Source organism: Syngnathus floridae, chromosome 19 (genome assembly GCF_059516105.1).
Source record: "Syngnathus floridae isolate MCC-2025c chromosome 19, RoL_Sflo_1.0, whole genome shotgun sequence".
NCBI classification, from domain to species: Eukaryota; Metazoa; Chordata; class Actinopteri; order Syngnathiformes; family Syngnathidae; genus Syngnathus; species Syngnathus floridae.
The window spans coordinates 5,786,498-5,799,409 of NC_142431.1; the positions used below are offsets into that span (position 1 = coordinate 5,786,498).

General features: G+C 41.0%; 1 protein-coding gene across 1 annotated transcript in view; it reads right to left on the reverse strand.

Annotated features, from left to right (window-relative positions):
* The window catches only part of fut8b (fucosyltransferase 8b (alpha (1,6) fucosyltransferase)), a 99,559-nt gene that overhangs the window by 58,703 nt on the left and 27,944 nt on the right, over window positions 1–12,912 (reverse strand). The window contains exon 7 of the mRNA XM_088361016.1: window positions 10,627–10,753. The gene's annotated coding sequence lies outside the window, so the exon portion shown is untranslated. The remainder of the gene's footprint in view (window positions 1–10,626; window positions 10,754–12,912) is intronic.

Consider the following 12,912-nt stretch of genomic DNA (forward strand, 5'->3'; position numbering starts at 1 on the left):
TAACTTTAATAAATTAAAAATCTTGGATCTGCAACAAATTTGAACATGTTTGCACCACCGCTCCACAAAATTGAATGGAAATTGGTTTTATGCAAACAAGCACACTAACAAGGCAACAAAATCTCGAAAGATGTGTCAAACCGATTTAATAAAAAGAAAATAAGCATCAAGCTATTGCGGGAAATCCCTTTTTTTTTTGCAATTGAATCAATGAACCACAAGCCTCATTCAAAGTAAACTGCATCAAATATTTTGTCATTGTCTTGAAATGCACAAAAGCAAACTATGGAAAGAATTCTTTGTAACGGAAACCTTATTCGCTTCTTCCACTTCCACAGAGAAATGGCGATGAAGCACTCACTTATCCACCAGTGGTAAGTCCAAATCGATTCCCGGTCGCTGACGAAGATTCCCATTGACAATTTGATGTCATTTGCTTTAACCCCGGTTTCGCAATCCCACCCCTGAGGTTCAGCCACGAGCCTGGTCGTCACCAAAATCCTTCCTATTGACTGTGACTCGCACTTTGTCAACACGTGCATGCTGTCGCCCACAGCTGGGTCTACACCTGCTAAGTGAAGGACTCTCACGGGAGTCTTCTCATCATCAGCATGAATAAGTATGTTACTTTAGAAGGAGACTTGCCCATCTCACTAGGACCGTTTCACTCGTAAACCTAAAGAGGATAATTAATTTTATTTTCTTTGCTCAATTGCATTTAGTGGAAATGCTACAACTGCAATATTGTCAAAAATAACTCTTAATCAATTCTATAAGGTGAGGAGGGAGGGGGCGGATCTTCATTAATAGACAATGAAGCTAAATGAAATTGTAGTTGGTTGGAACAGTAAATCTCACGAGACGGCCTGCTCGGAAAATATCTACGTGTGATCTCCTTGAAGGAGATTGTAAGCATCTTTAGTTGTTTTTTTTTTCTCTTCTCAATGTTTTACCAAGTAAGCCAATTGAGAACACTTTCTCATTTACAATGGCGACCTAGTTACCTCCCATCTGACTGAAACGTAATTAACTAATTAGTGTTTTGTTGACTTCTTGATCTTCGGCTTCATGGATACAAGAAAGGAATCTAATATTGTCCCTGGAGGGGACAATCAACTTATAGTCTTTCTATTCAACATGTTTTAAATTTTCATTACATCATTACAACTGACAGATGAGTCGCGCCGGGGCAGCCGAAGACCCCCCCACCTCCTAAAAAAAAATGCCTACTTTCCCTTTCCCCAAGCTTGATGTTGTCACGGAGACCCGTGCTCTGAAACAAACACACATCCAAACTCGCACTCCCTGACGTGTTTACATTTTCTCGTTAGAACCTCTGACTTGAGGGGTTTGGAATGTGTGCTTTATTTATGTGCCACTGCCCACGGCAATAACCCATTTATCTTTCACTACCCCTTGCCTTGCTTCTTCCCTCAGGAGGCTTTCTGGACGCGCACACGTAGCACACGCGCCGTTTCCCCCAGCCGCCTGCTTGCCAATCATCTGCTTATGAATATTCATGAAATCATCATGACGTTGCTGCTTTGTGAACTGCAGGAAGTAGCCACCATATTTGTTCTCTTTATATGTTCCCCATTAATCCTTCCATAAGTGAGACGTATTAAGGTTGACAAGGCTGATTATTATTAGTTGGATGATTATTTTCCAATTCTATAGTTACTCAATTATCATCAGGCCCGAGCTGAAAACATATTGCAATTATATTCACATTCTCCAGGGTAGGTAATAAACACTATCTTTAAATGAAAGCTTATTAGAATGCAGGGCATGAAAAAAGGTGCAAAAATGAACTTTTGTTTCTTTCTGCAGTTTGGAGATAAATAGCCGCATTATTTGTAAGTTCACAGCAAATTGCGATTGTGGGTACTGTGGCTTGGAGAATCTAACGACCTTAATAATCGGGGGGGGGGGTGACCCTGTTTGATGGTATCCCACTGATCCCACACACGACGGGCATCACAAAGTTTGACAGACAAAAGCTTCCTCGAGCAACAAGATAACGACCCCAAACATACTGGAAGTACAAGAAAGGACTTGGGGATTGATTTGTACTGTCTAGCGACTGCTTTTTTTTTTTCTTTTAAAGTTGATTCCTTCTCACTACCCCTACCCTCTTTCCTACCTAGCTTAACCTCCTCGAGCTCACCAAAAATTGGACGACAGGCATTGCTGACAGCAATTACGAGCTGTCGGAATTCACGTGGCAGCGCGACAGACACCCTTTTACACTTTTTTTAATTTCCCATTTCCAGACTCCCCCCCCCCGCCCCATTGGTGGTACGTTCGCAGAATGTAACCAATGATTAAAAATGGGATGAGACCGGATACGAATGTTTTTGCCCTTGAGCTCGGCGCCCTTTTACTGAGTGTAAAGATTAATTTTGCCTCTAGGGATGGCGAGGAATATATTTTTGCATCATTTGATAACTACATTGGTAGACATAATGCTAAGCTATAAATAGCATTTCCCGAGGCCAAATATGACAACAGCGGTCTTGATTAGCATCTGAGATTAATATCTAAAAGAACATCCTAATTAATTCCGTCTCCGTGTCAAATAAACACAATGATTCATCACAATGAGGCGGATCCACCCATAACCTTACAATTTATTTCTCTAATCTCTTTTCCATTTGCTTTTGGATGTTGAGTACAAGGACACAACTCGGGTGATGGATGGCGTCATGTCGCGACCTTATACAGGAAGCACGACTCCAGCTACTTGGGCCAGAAATGCAAACAGAACAGGTGAGTGGTTGGACTCTGGATTCAAGATGACTCAAAGCATGGAGGCCATGTTTTATGTTTTTTTGTTACTTAATGTGATCTCTATAGCTATCATTGCTAACTGCTAATGCACAATTGATATTTCCATTCACGCTGCAAAAATACCAGTGGGCATATTTGCTAGGAAGAAAAACAGTATGTCTCGCATTATCTTCCACGAACCAAAAAAAGGCACATTGCTATTTTTCTTCTGCTGACATTTTGATGGACACATTGGTCTCTTCCCCTGAGTCAAAATTGCTACAAGTGGTCTTATGTCATCCTGTGTGAGTCAGGAAGTGGCCTTTACCAACAGACAGAAATATTTTCTGTCTTACACTTTTCTCCTCTGGGATCCATTCTAGTGTTAATTATATTCATGGCAGAGTCTGTGTTCCAACTATGCTTGTTATTGTAATGAGCAGGTGGGAAATGGAACGCGGATTTTTTTTTCTTTCCCCTGCATTGTGCACAAGTGTGAATGTATTAATCACATAAAGTTCAAGAGCTCAATAAAACTTCCGACCTAGGGAAGGTTTTTGATTCATTTCCCAATTTTTGCAGGTGAGAATCTCTTGCGGAGGCAGAATACTTGCATTCTGCAAGCATAACACAAAATAAGGCACTGCTACCTTATCGGCTGCACTGTTTCTATAATAATGCAAGATAACGTCTCATAATGAAATAGCCTGACTGGCGCAGTGCCCCCTCCCAAAAAGAAAAAAAAAAAAAATGGAGATAAACTGGAGTGCAGGCAACATCTTATTGACCCACATCCATGGTCAACATCACTAATGCTCTTCCGGTAAATGGGAGAAAATATCTGCAGCCAGGTTCCATAATCTTAATGAAAACCTTCAAAGGAAATTATATTAATGGAACAGCAACGCTCTCCGCTATCTTTTTTTTTTTCCCAGTAAATTACCAGCAGCTTGAACAGACTGCATTTTTTTTTTTTTTTCCGAGACAGTCCATTTTTTTTCTTAGCTATTCGATATTCCAGACATTGTGTGTTTTGGAAATAAAAAGTGTCAGTAACTACACAATGATGGAAAAGTTTTAGATCAAGGGAGATATACAACAGCAAGTGAGAAAGGGAGTTGGAGAAGAACATCCAAAATGATCTCCAAAGTTGGATGTGTGACAAGGGGTGCTCCTGGGAGAGTTAAAGGGAAGGGGATGGAGAGTCATGGACACAAAATTGCGAGTTTCCATGGCGAGCCGGCTGCTCAGGGAGAACCAATCTAATCAGGCGTAATGGAGCCAAAGTTCACTCCTACTAAACTGATGTGACCACAAGTAGGAGACATCCAGCCAAGAAAACACTCATGGTAACAAACATCAACAGATGTTGCGTTTAAATATCCATAAAAAAATAAGGGTTATTCAGATTTTGGGTGAATTTTACGAAAACGTAGACGCTTTCTTCCGAATCCAGAAGTCAACTGGGAAAAGTAACAGAGAAAAACGAGTGGGTGGACGGATTGAACTAATGATTTCAGCTCTCTCACAAGTTATTCGCCAAATGGAGTCAAAGGTCTGATCTGGGATGACACGGCATCACACATCTGAGCTGTTCAATTTCAGCAGGTCGCCCTTGAAAAAGAAAAAAAGCGGCCAAGCTATTAATGAAATGATGGGCCGGCGATTGGTTTAATTAGTCTAAGTAAGCCCAAAGCACATTTTACTATTAACCCTCATGACTGAGGAACCAGAGACAATTCATTAATGCTGATTCCTGGCGAGGCTTCCCTGCATGATGTTTTTTTTTTTTTTTTTTAACAAATGCACTGCACTCAAGGCTGCACTTGTGACTCTGCTAACATGTGTGCTATAAAGCTGGTAGTCTGGAGCTTTATAGAGTGGTCATGACATTTAAGTGGCTGGAAAAAAAGAAAAAGCTCGGATTGAAGGACACGCATCTGTTGGAACGTGGCATTTATATTAGTAAATAACTAAAACTCTGACGGTGTTCCTCTGAGGTCAATCTTCGGGCTCATCCAGTTTGTGCTCTACATGTTCTCTCAGCGATGACATCAGCAAATGTATGAAATACATTCACTGACTCCATTTAAAGGCTCACTTAAGTTTAATATGGGAAAAAAAAGAGGTATAATTATAAAAGTATTAATTGTTGCCCACGACAGCTTAGCTCCTAAAGTAGCCACCTGTTAAGGTTCTCAAAAATGTGTCCCAAGTTGAGAACCTTATTCCGATCAGGCCATTTCCTTTTGATGAACACATTAAACCTTTTTAACATGAGCTACATAAGGACGTTGGGGGATATTCGCTTTCTGATTATGTACGACTTATTGAACTGTATGACTTCGGGGGTGACATTTTTCCGTGGCTCACGCTCGCTATTGACAAAGCAAAGCCTTTGGGCGCCCTTGTGGGGAAATGTAGCTACAGTCACGGGGCAATGAGGAAAAACTTTTAAAAGTATGCACGATAATCATTAAATGCTCCCTCAAGCTAAAGTACAGAGTAAAAATAACTCCTGTCAATAGTCCCTGGGTTGGCTATTGTATCTGCTCTCATTGTGACTAATGATCAGCGAGGTGCAGCACAGCAAAAATAAAAAAATAACTTGTTCAATATGGAAGCGGGCACTCATCCACTTAGTGTCTACAGGTCCACCTGTCAGACGTTATGAAATAAATTAGATTGAAAGCACCACAGCAAGTTAGAAATAGCTTTAGAACCGTAACCGAAACACTGTGATGCTTGCTGGAAAAAAAACGTTTTTTTTTTTAGAAATGACAATCTACCTGAAGGGACTGTAACTGGTCAAAATTGACAGAGCACACTAATAGCTTAAGTAGCAGCGCCGAACATGGCTGGAGGCCCAGATGGAGGTAGTTGGGATAGAAAAAAAAAAGAAAAAAATCAATAGGTCCCCGCATCCATTACCGGCACAGGAGATGAAGAGTAGAAAGAGGGACAGAAAGATGAAGAGGGGCACCGAAAGCTCAACAAAGCAACATTAGTCAGGCTGACGGAAGAAGCAGCGAGGTTGGAGGCAGCCATGTTGATTGTAATCAGGCTCACGAAAATCAACTTGACGGCGAGCTGATTAAACGTTCTTCAGGTATGTTATAAACCTTCCATTTTGCGTGATTTGAGGTTTTTTTTAGCCTTGTTTTGTCACCTGTCGGATTTGTGCTGAATTTGGCGGTCCGCTTGTGAGTTTCCCCAGAGGAGAGCTTTACCTAGTTGGCACTGTCGTCATTATTCCAATTTATTATTATTCCAATTTAATACTGCAAATTGCCTTTAAGCTTCTTCTCCTTCTGTTGTTTATTTTTAAGATTTCAGCTTGGCTTAAAGCAAATCCGGACACACAATCCTGCCTTTCAAATTTTTGCGTCAATTTTTAATCGTCAATGGAATTAAATGTATTGTCGTTGCACGTAAACAGCAAAGGAAATTCATTCAATATTTGTTATTTATTTATGTTGCTTCAGAGGTGTTCTTGGTAGCTTCCTAATTAGTATTCCGTCCATCCCTTTTGTCTCTGATGGCGCCTTGCTGACATTTGTGCTAGCCGGCGGGCAATTTCAACCTACTGCCCCACAGGTAGGTCAGCAGATGAATCTCAGTTATTATTTTGGTTTTCCTAGCTCACTCTCTCCAAACCACTTTTTTTCTTTTTCAACAAACACCTCTCGCAGAGCCCATTAGAAGAACAAATACAACTCCAGTCGTTCCTTTGAGGGGAAAATCAACACGGCGCAACATCAACAGGAACTCGCCGGAATGTTTCCATAGCAACCAAAACATCACGCAGTGACATTTAAATCAAGGCCACCCTTTTGCCTGTGTGTGTCTGTAAACACAATGTATTTGCCGTTCAGATTAAGTAAATTGTTATTTGTCGGCGACGTAAAGTTTGTCGACACTCTTTAATTCCCAGTTTTGTCAAATTCCAGATGCTCCACACTGGCAGATTGTTTTCGAAACAAGCCGCCATTAGTGGAAGGTAGCAGGAGGCGGTGCCTTCAACCCACGGAAGTGGCTCAGGTAGTTCAACTCCTCCGCGGTGGAACACCTCGACATGCTCAAATGGTTTGTTTTGCCTCGGAGCACATTGTCAAGAGTTTGTAAGAGATAAGCCAGTGCCAGGAGAGGTTGAGGGGGCGGGGTCATAGGACTGCAAGAACCTAGCAAGAAAAGGACTGCCAGATCCAACATTCACCATGCGGCAAGAATTTTCCATTTCTTCTATTATATCTCAGATTCTTTCTTCAGATGAAAGCAGGTTCAAGCTGAGGACACTCTGGAGAGCATTGTGCTGCTTGCCACATTCTCAGGCTTAGTTGTTTTGGATCCCCTGGAGATCGTCTGTCGTCGGATCAGAACCACGGCAGGAATTTGAAGGGAGTGTATATGACAGGTTGTGTTGAAGAACCTGATCTCATTTTCCTTTTGTAAAATTCTTTTTGAGAATCCAGTACTAATTATTTAAATTACCATTCATTGTTCTTACTTCTATTCTTTACCGTTTAAGATTTCCTGATGTGTGACTTAAAGCCTGTTCTGCCCTTACTGTAGATCCGATTTATTAACGCGGCGAGACTAAACACTTGGAAATGTTGGGCTCAAATGGGCAATTATTTCATTTTGCGGCTCCCATCTGCAGCTCGGATCTAACTTTCTAATTAAGTTTGACTTTTTAACGATGCCACAAGAAATTGGAGACAGCGGTACATCTGTTCTCGCCGCTGCATCCTTGAAGACGTCCCTGTTGGATAAAATGTCATCTCAACTTAATCAATTAGCAGAGACAAATCCAAAGATTTTTTTTTTTTTTTTTAAATAATACTCTTTCCAGGCAGCATCCTTCCAAGTAGGGAAACACTTGACATGTGATAAATGGGATTTGGAAGCGGGATATCGCTCTTTAACTTTTTGGTGGCACTCAAGTCCTCAACGGCTGATTGACTGATGGATTCGGACGCGGCGGGAAATAAAAACACAAAATTTTCACCTCACCCATCAAGCGTTTGTTGATGGATACAGACAACCCGCCACAGGGATTTATGACATCCAGGCCGCTGTGCGATGATATTGCAGATGACATTAAATATATTCGGCTTGAGCAGCACCTCCCATTAATCATCCGTCGTGAATCGGGGGGCTGTCAGGCCACAGTGGGATGAAGAGGGAGAAGCTTCCAAAGCCCTCGCTTTGGATGACCTCCTGTCCCGCGACGCCGCTGGATCCGCCCGGAAACGTCAACTTGTTCTTTTATGCATTTATGAGCTGGCATAGTGTTTTGTGTCTCCGCCTGAGTTATTGTTACACGGCGGCCAAGCACGTCGATCAGCGGCATTTGGGTACGGCGGTGCATGGGCCGGGTGACCTTATTGCCACACTGCAAATCCCGCAGCTGTTTTTCAACTGCTATAAAGATTATACACCAAGACACAGATAGGAGCTGATAAACAGCGATGCCCCATAAACCTTCAAGCATCTGATAAACCCTTCGCTGAACGCTTTTCTATGATTGGCTGTTGGGAAATACTTTGGGACTAAATGGATTTGTACTCATGCGAGGCCACATGTGGTGACACGGACAAGATCGGGTTTCACCATTAGAAGAAAAAAGGGGCGGGAAATGATGGCGGGGATAAAAGCGAAACAAATCCCTCATTCTCGTTTAGTTTAAGTCTGACTTATTTCAAGACTCCCATTCATGTCTCCCAAATATCAAACGCAAAGTGTAAAGAATCTGGGCGCTTGGGCGACCTCCTCCTGTGCCACCGTGATGAGTCGGCAGTGGGAGGTGACAGATTGAACAGCGGGCACGCAATTCTTTTGCGCTGCATCTCAAATTTCATTATGAATTTTACTCCAGTTTCATTCCTCCTCAATTCATGCTGTTCTGGGGATCATGGTGGCTCAGAACTGCACGGGCGGTCCGGTACAGTACAATGCTCCATTTTCACTGCCTCACAATAAATAAATAAATAAATAAATAAAACCTGGTGCAATGAGGTACTACCTCAAGCACAGTTTTTAAGTGTGCTGAGTTGATGCCAAATGAGTTACCTAAGACGTTCGGGTCTGGGAGGACCCAGGTGGCTCGCCTGCTGTGGAGCAATTTGGAATTCTTTCTTGTTCTGTCCCACCGCTTTACTTATTAATCGATTCCCATCCTGTTGTAGTTTGGCTGCTCGTGATGACAGAGCCGTCCCAATTCTGTCACCATAGAAACTCATGCACTGGGCTGCATTTGCCACAAGGAGCTTTGGAGATCCGAAAGGTCCCATCACTAACCACAGGAAGTCGGAATACAACAACAAAAGACAAAGTACATTTTCTGACAATTTGCCTATTCTCATTTTACGACTTGTTCCGATTTATCCTGACATGAATACACGACAAGTACCGCAATACTGTCACCTCTAGGGGATACATTCAAACCCAGAACCTGATTGGAATTTCCATAACTGAGGACAAGAAACGCTTGCAATTTCCATACTTCAAGAAAAGAAAATCAATCGTGTTGAGAACATCGTTTTAATTACATGCTTCCTCTCTGGGGGACTGGTCGCGTGACAAGCTTATGCAAATGTTAGGCTGTCTGACACCGCTGCGGGGGAATACACTTCACACATGTGCCAGGGGACGCACATGCAAAGTGGCCGTCATTCTCATGAATAGACTGCTGAGCACCAAAATATCAACTTGTGTAGTAATTTGTTTTGGCATAATAATATATTATAACTCAGCTAGTTCGACCTGAAATGCCCGCTTCAAAACCAAACGACAGCAATTAGGATGTAGCAATTAGCGCGCAGCTATGTAGCTAGCTATGACCGTTTCATACACAGCCTACAAATGGCCAAAGAAGCTTAGAAATAATAATTACAAAAAATGTCAGTGTTCTATATCAATAATTAATGCATATTTGCTGATGAAACAACCGCAAAGTTAATAAAAAATGCAATTCCAGCGCCCCTCTGCTAATGTGAGCGCGCGAGGGGTCTTAATAGGTGCACCATGGCGCTCATTTGTATGTATGACAACTCCTCACAAGGTTTAAGTGGGATTTGAGGGCAATTACTTTGGAAGTATGTCTCATTTGTATTCTCTAACTTAGCACCTCGGTGCAAAGAAAAGCTTTCGGGAAGAGCTACTGTACGCCAAGCAGCTTGAGACTGATCAAGGGCACGTTGCCATGGAGGCGGAGCTGTCTGAAGATGATAATCCCGCCCGCTGAATCATGAGTATGAGAAGTGGGGATCAAAAGTAAGGACTTTTCACTCTCCTCATGAACAAAATCTCTAATTTACCTTAATCATCTTAAGCCTCCCGACTCTATTTATTCATTTATTTATATATTTGTTTGTTTGTCTATCTTCCCAAGACCAGCCGACATTATTACCGTTGTTTTGGCAGGAAACATTTAAAATATCTATCAACAATCCCCAAACATCAGTTGCCAGGCAACAAAACATTTCCCAGAAAATTGCGGACAGCAAATCAAGGAGGCGTACTGGGTAATTTCAGGCTTAAAAAAAAACAAAAAAAACAATTTAATTGCATTAAAATGAGCCCCAGTCAAAAGATTAAAATCACAAGACATGTTAATTACAGTAACTAAATTCTGGCAAGATTGATAAACAGACAAATTAATTTGTACTAAACTGTTTTCTTGGCCGAAAAAAAAAAGCCACCTATTGTTTGTTTAATGAGCTCGGAAGGAGAGAACTGCCTTGCATTTTTCATTGAGTTATATTCTCTCTTACATTCCTGCATTGCTTTATCGCTCATAGCACACACATGATGTTGTGTAAAGTATAAAAAGAAAAAAATAGAAGCAGCACTCACGTTTGGCTCAGCTCATCCTTGGTTTCTCTTCTTTACAATTACATGCAGTATTCATCATCCTTGTCGGGCCCGGGGAGTGTGTGTGAATGTGTGAATGGATGTTTGGCACACACCTCCCCTTCCAGTTCTGAAGCAAAGAGAGAATTCATTCACGTCACATTCGCTCGCTTTTTACAAGGCAAGCACATCTATATTTTATCAGCCGGTTACTCCGAGACTTTTGGAGTGTAACTTGATTTAAAACCACATACAGGTGAAAAGTGTATGAGAGAGAGAGAGAGAGAAGGGTGAGTGTGTGAGGGGGGGTTATTACTTCAATTCCTAAGAGACCAATTTCTCCAAAAAGCAATCAAAATATAGGAGGAGGATGAAAGGTTATTGTAGCTGTACAAATGTTTTCCCCCAGACATGTTCATCAGTTTCACCCAAAATAAAAATCTACAAAAAAATAGAATATTAACAATCGGGGGAAATGACTCTTGGACATCCATTTGCAATTCATTTACATGACGCGCCGAGGATAAATGCATTTGAGTCAGGTGACGTCCATATTTAGACCAATGACTTTTTAATAAAAAGCTTCCCTGAGATGGCTCGATCCAAACGCGGCACTTAAAGGACTGTCTAATAAAATATAATTGAGTTTTTGTGGCTGGTATTCAGAGTACAAAGTCATCAGAATCATTAAAGGGCAGGGGCAGCATTGGCTTAGAAGGAGGATTACTTTTGTGACCCAAGATCGACTTCCCGAACAGCGATTGAACATTTGTTCCGTAATCATCATTTTCAAAGCAGTGCCGACGTTTTTTTTTTTTTTGACCCAATTAATAAAAATGCCGATGGGGTTGTAACGCAAAGTTTAAACAACAATCCTATTCATATTTGTAAATTAGATTTATTAAATTATTAGTGAAATTAAATCAGTTGTCTGAAAATGGGTTCAACTATTAAACGTCGATGTGTGTAAACGTTTTTTTTTTTTCCCTGATGAGGAATTGAGTAAGTGGACGGTACCTGGGGCACAGCAGACTGTTTCTATAGACTGACAAATAAATACCAGCCAAGATCCATTTTATCTTCTGCCAGTTTTTATTGTCTAGCTTTCCAGTTACTTGCCAATTTAACTTCGACCCGATCCGTTGCCAGTTAATTGGATTTGATTTGATGCCTGCTCTGTTTTGGGATTGTTTCGCTCAGTAAGATTTATTTATTTATTTATTTGTTTGTTTGTTTATTTTTTGGGGTGGAGCTCTTCTTTAGCATTTTCTCTAGTACTTATTTTCATTTAAATTTACTTTTAAATAGAGCACAAAATGCCCCTCCAAAACAAAATTCACATTTTTGTTGGGTCACAAGCTACAGAGCAAACAAGGCGAATTACGTTTCAGCTCGACAGTCCGCAGTTATCATTCATACCCAAGCGTGAAACATTGTTTACCGTAGCTCCATCAAACATTAAATATGTACCTCGGTTTTAAACTTTAAACTATTTACTTGTTTTTGCTTTTGTGTTCTTTGTCATTTGAATGCAACTTTAATGTCTTATCTTTAATGTATTTCCAGCTCAGTAATGCATTTAAACTATTTTAAACTGTGCCACCCAGAAAAAAATAAAATCCTCCTAAAATGTTCATTCATATTAACATACCAAAGAGTATTTACATAAAAATTCAATCGTTTCAGTTGAATATTTAACCATGCAGTCAGTTTGTCGAATTTCCTTAACTAAAATCCATTTCCTCAACTTCAGAGTGTGTTGAGTCTATTTGGCCTCTATTTGAATAAATGCCAGTGCAATGGCGGGCTAAGCAAGGGGAAGACAAAATTTAGCTCTCCAGAGCCGTGAGGTATGTTTAAGGCACCTTTATGAGGTAAAAGTTACACTGAATATGTATTTCTGAATATTTATTGAGCCAAGGCACGTATTTTTCTTTATAAAAAAGTTACAACCCAACACCAGATAAAAACGCCAACAACAAAAAATAAATATACTGCATATTACAAAAATCTGTCCTCAAGATACTGACAATGTGGGCCTTTTAAATTCCACTTCAATATATTTGTATTTCCCTATAGAACTTCTAATGTGTCGCGTGAATCAAAACCGATGCCAAACTTTTGCTGCAGCCCAAAGCGCAAGTCAAAAAGTATACATTCAGCAACCCCAGTGACAAGATGGACGCCCGACGCAGACAGACGGCCTCCGGACAGACAGAAGAGTGGGTGATCCACCTCGCCACAATGCAAATAAATAACAAAGCGGACCAACGAGCACAGACAGCTTGG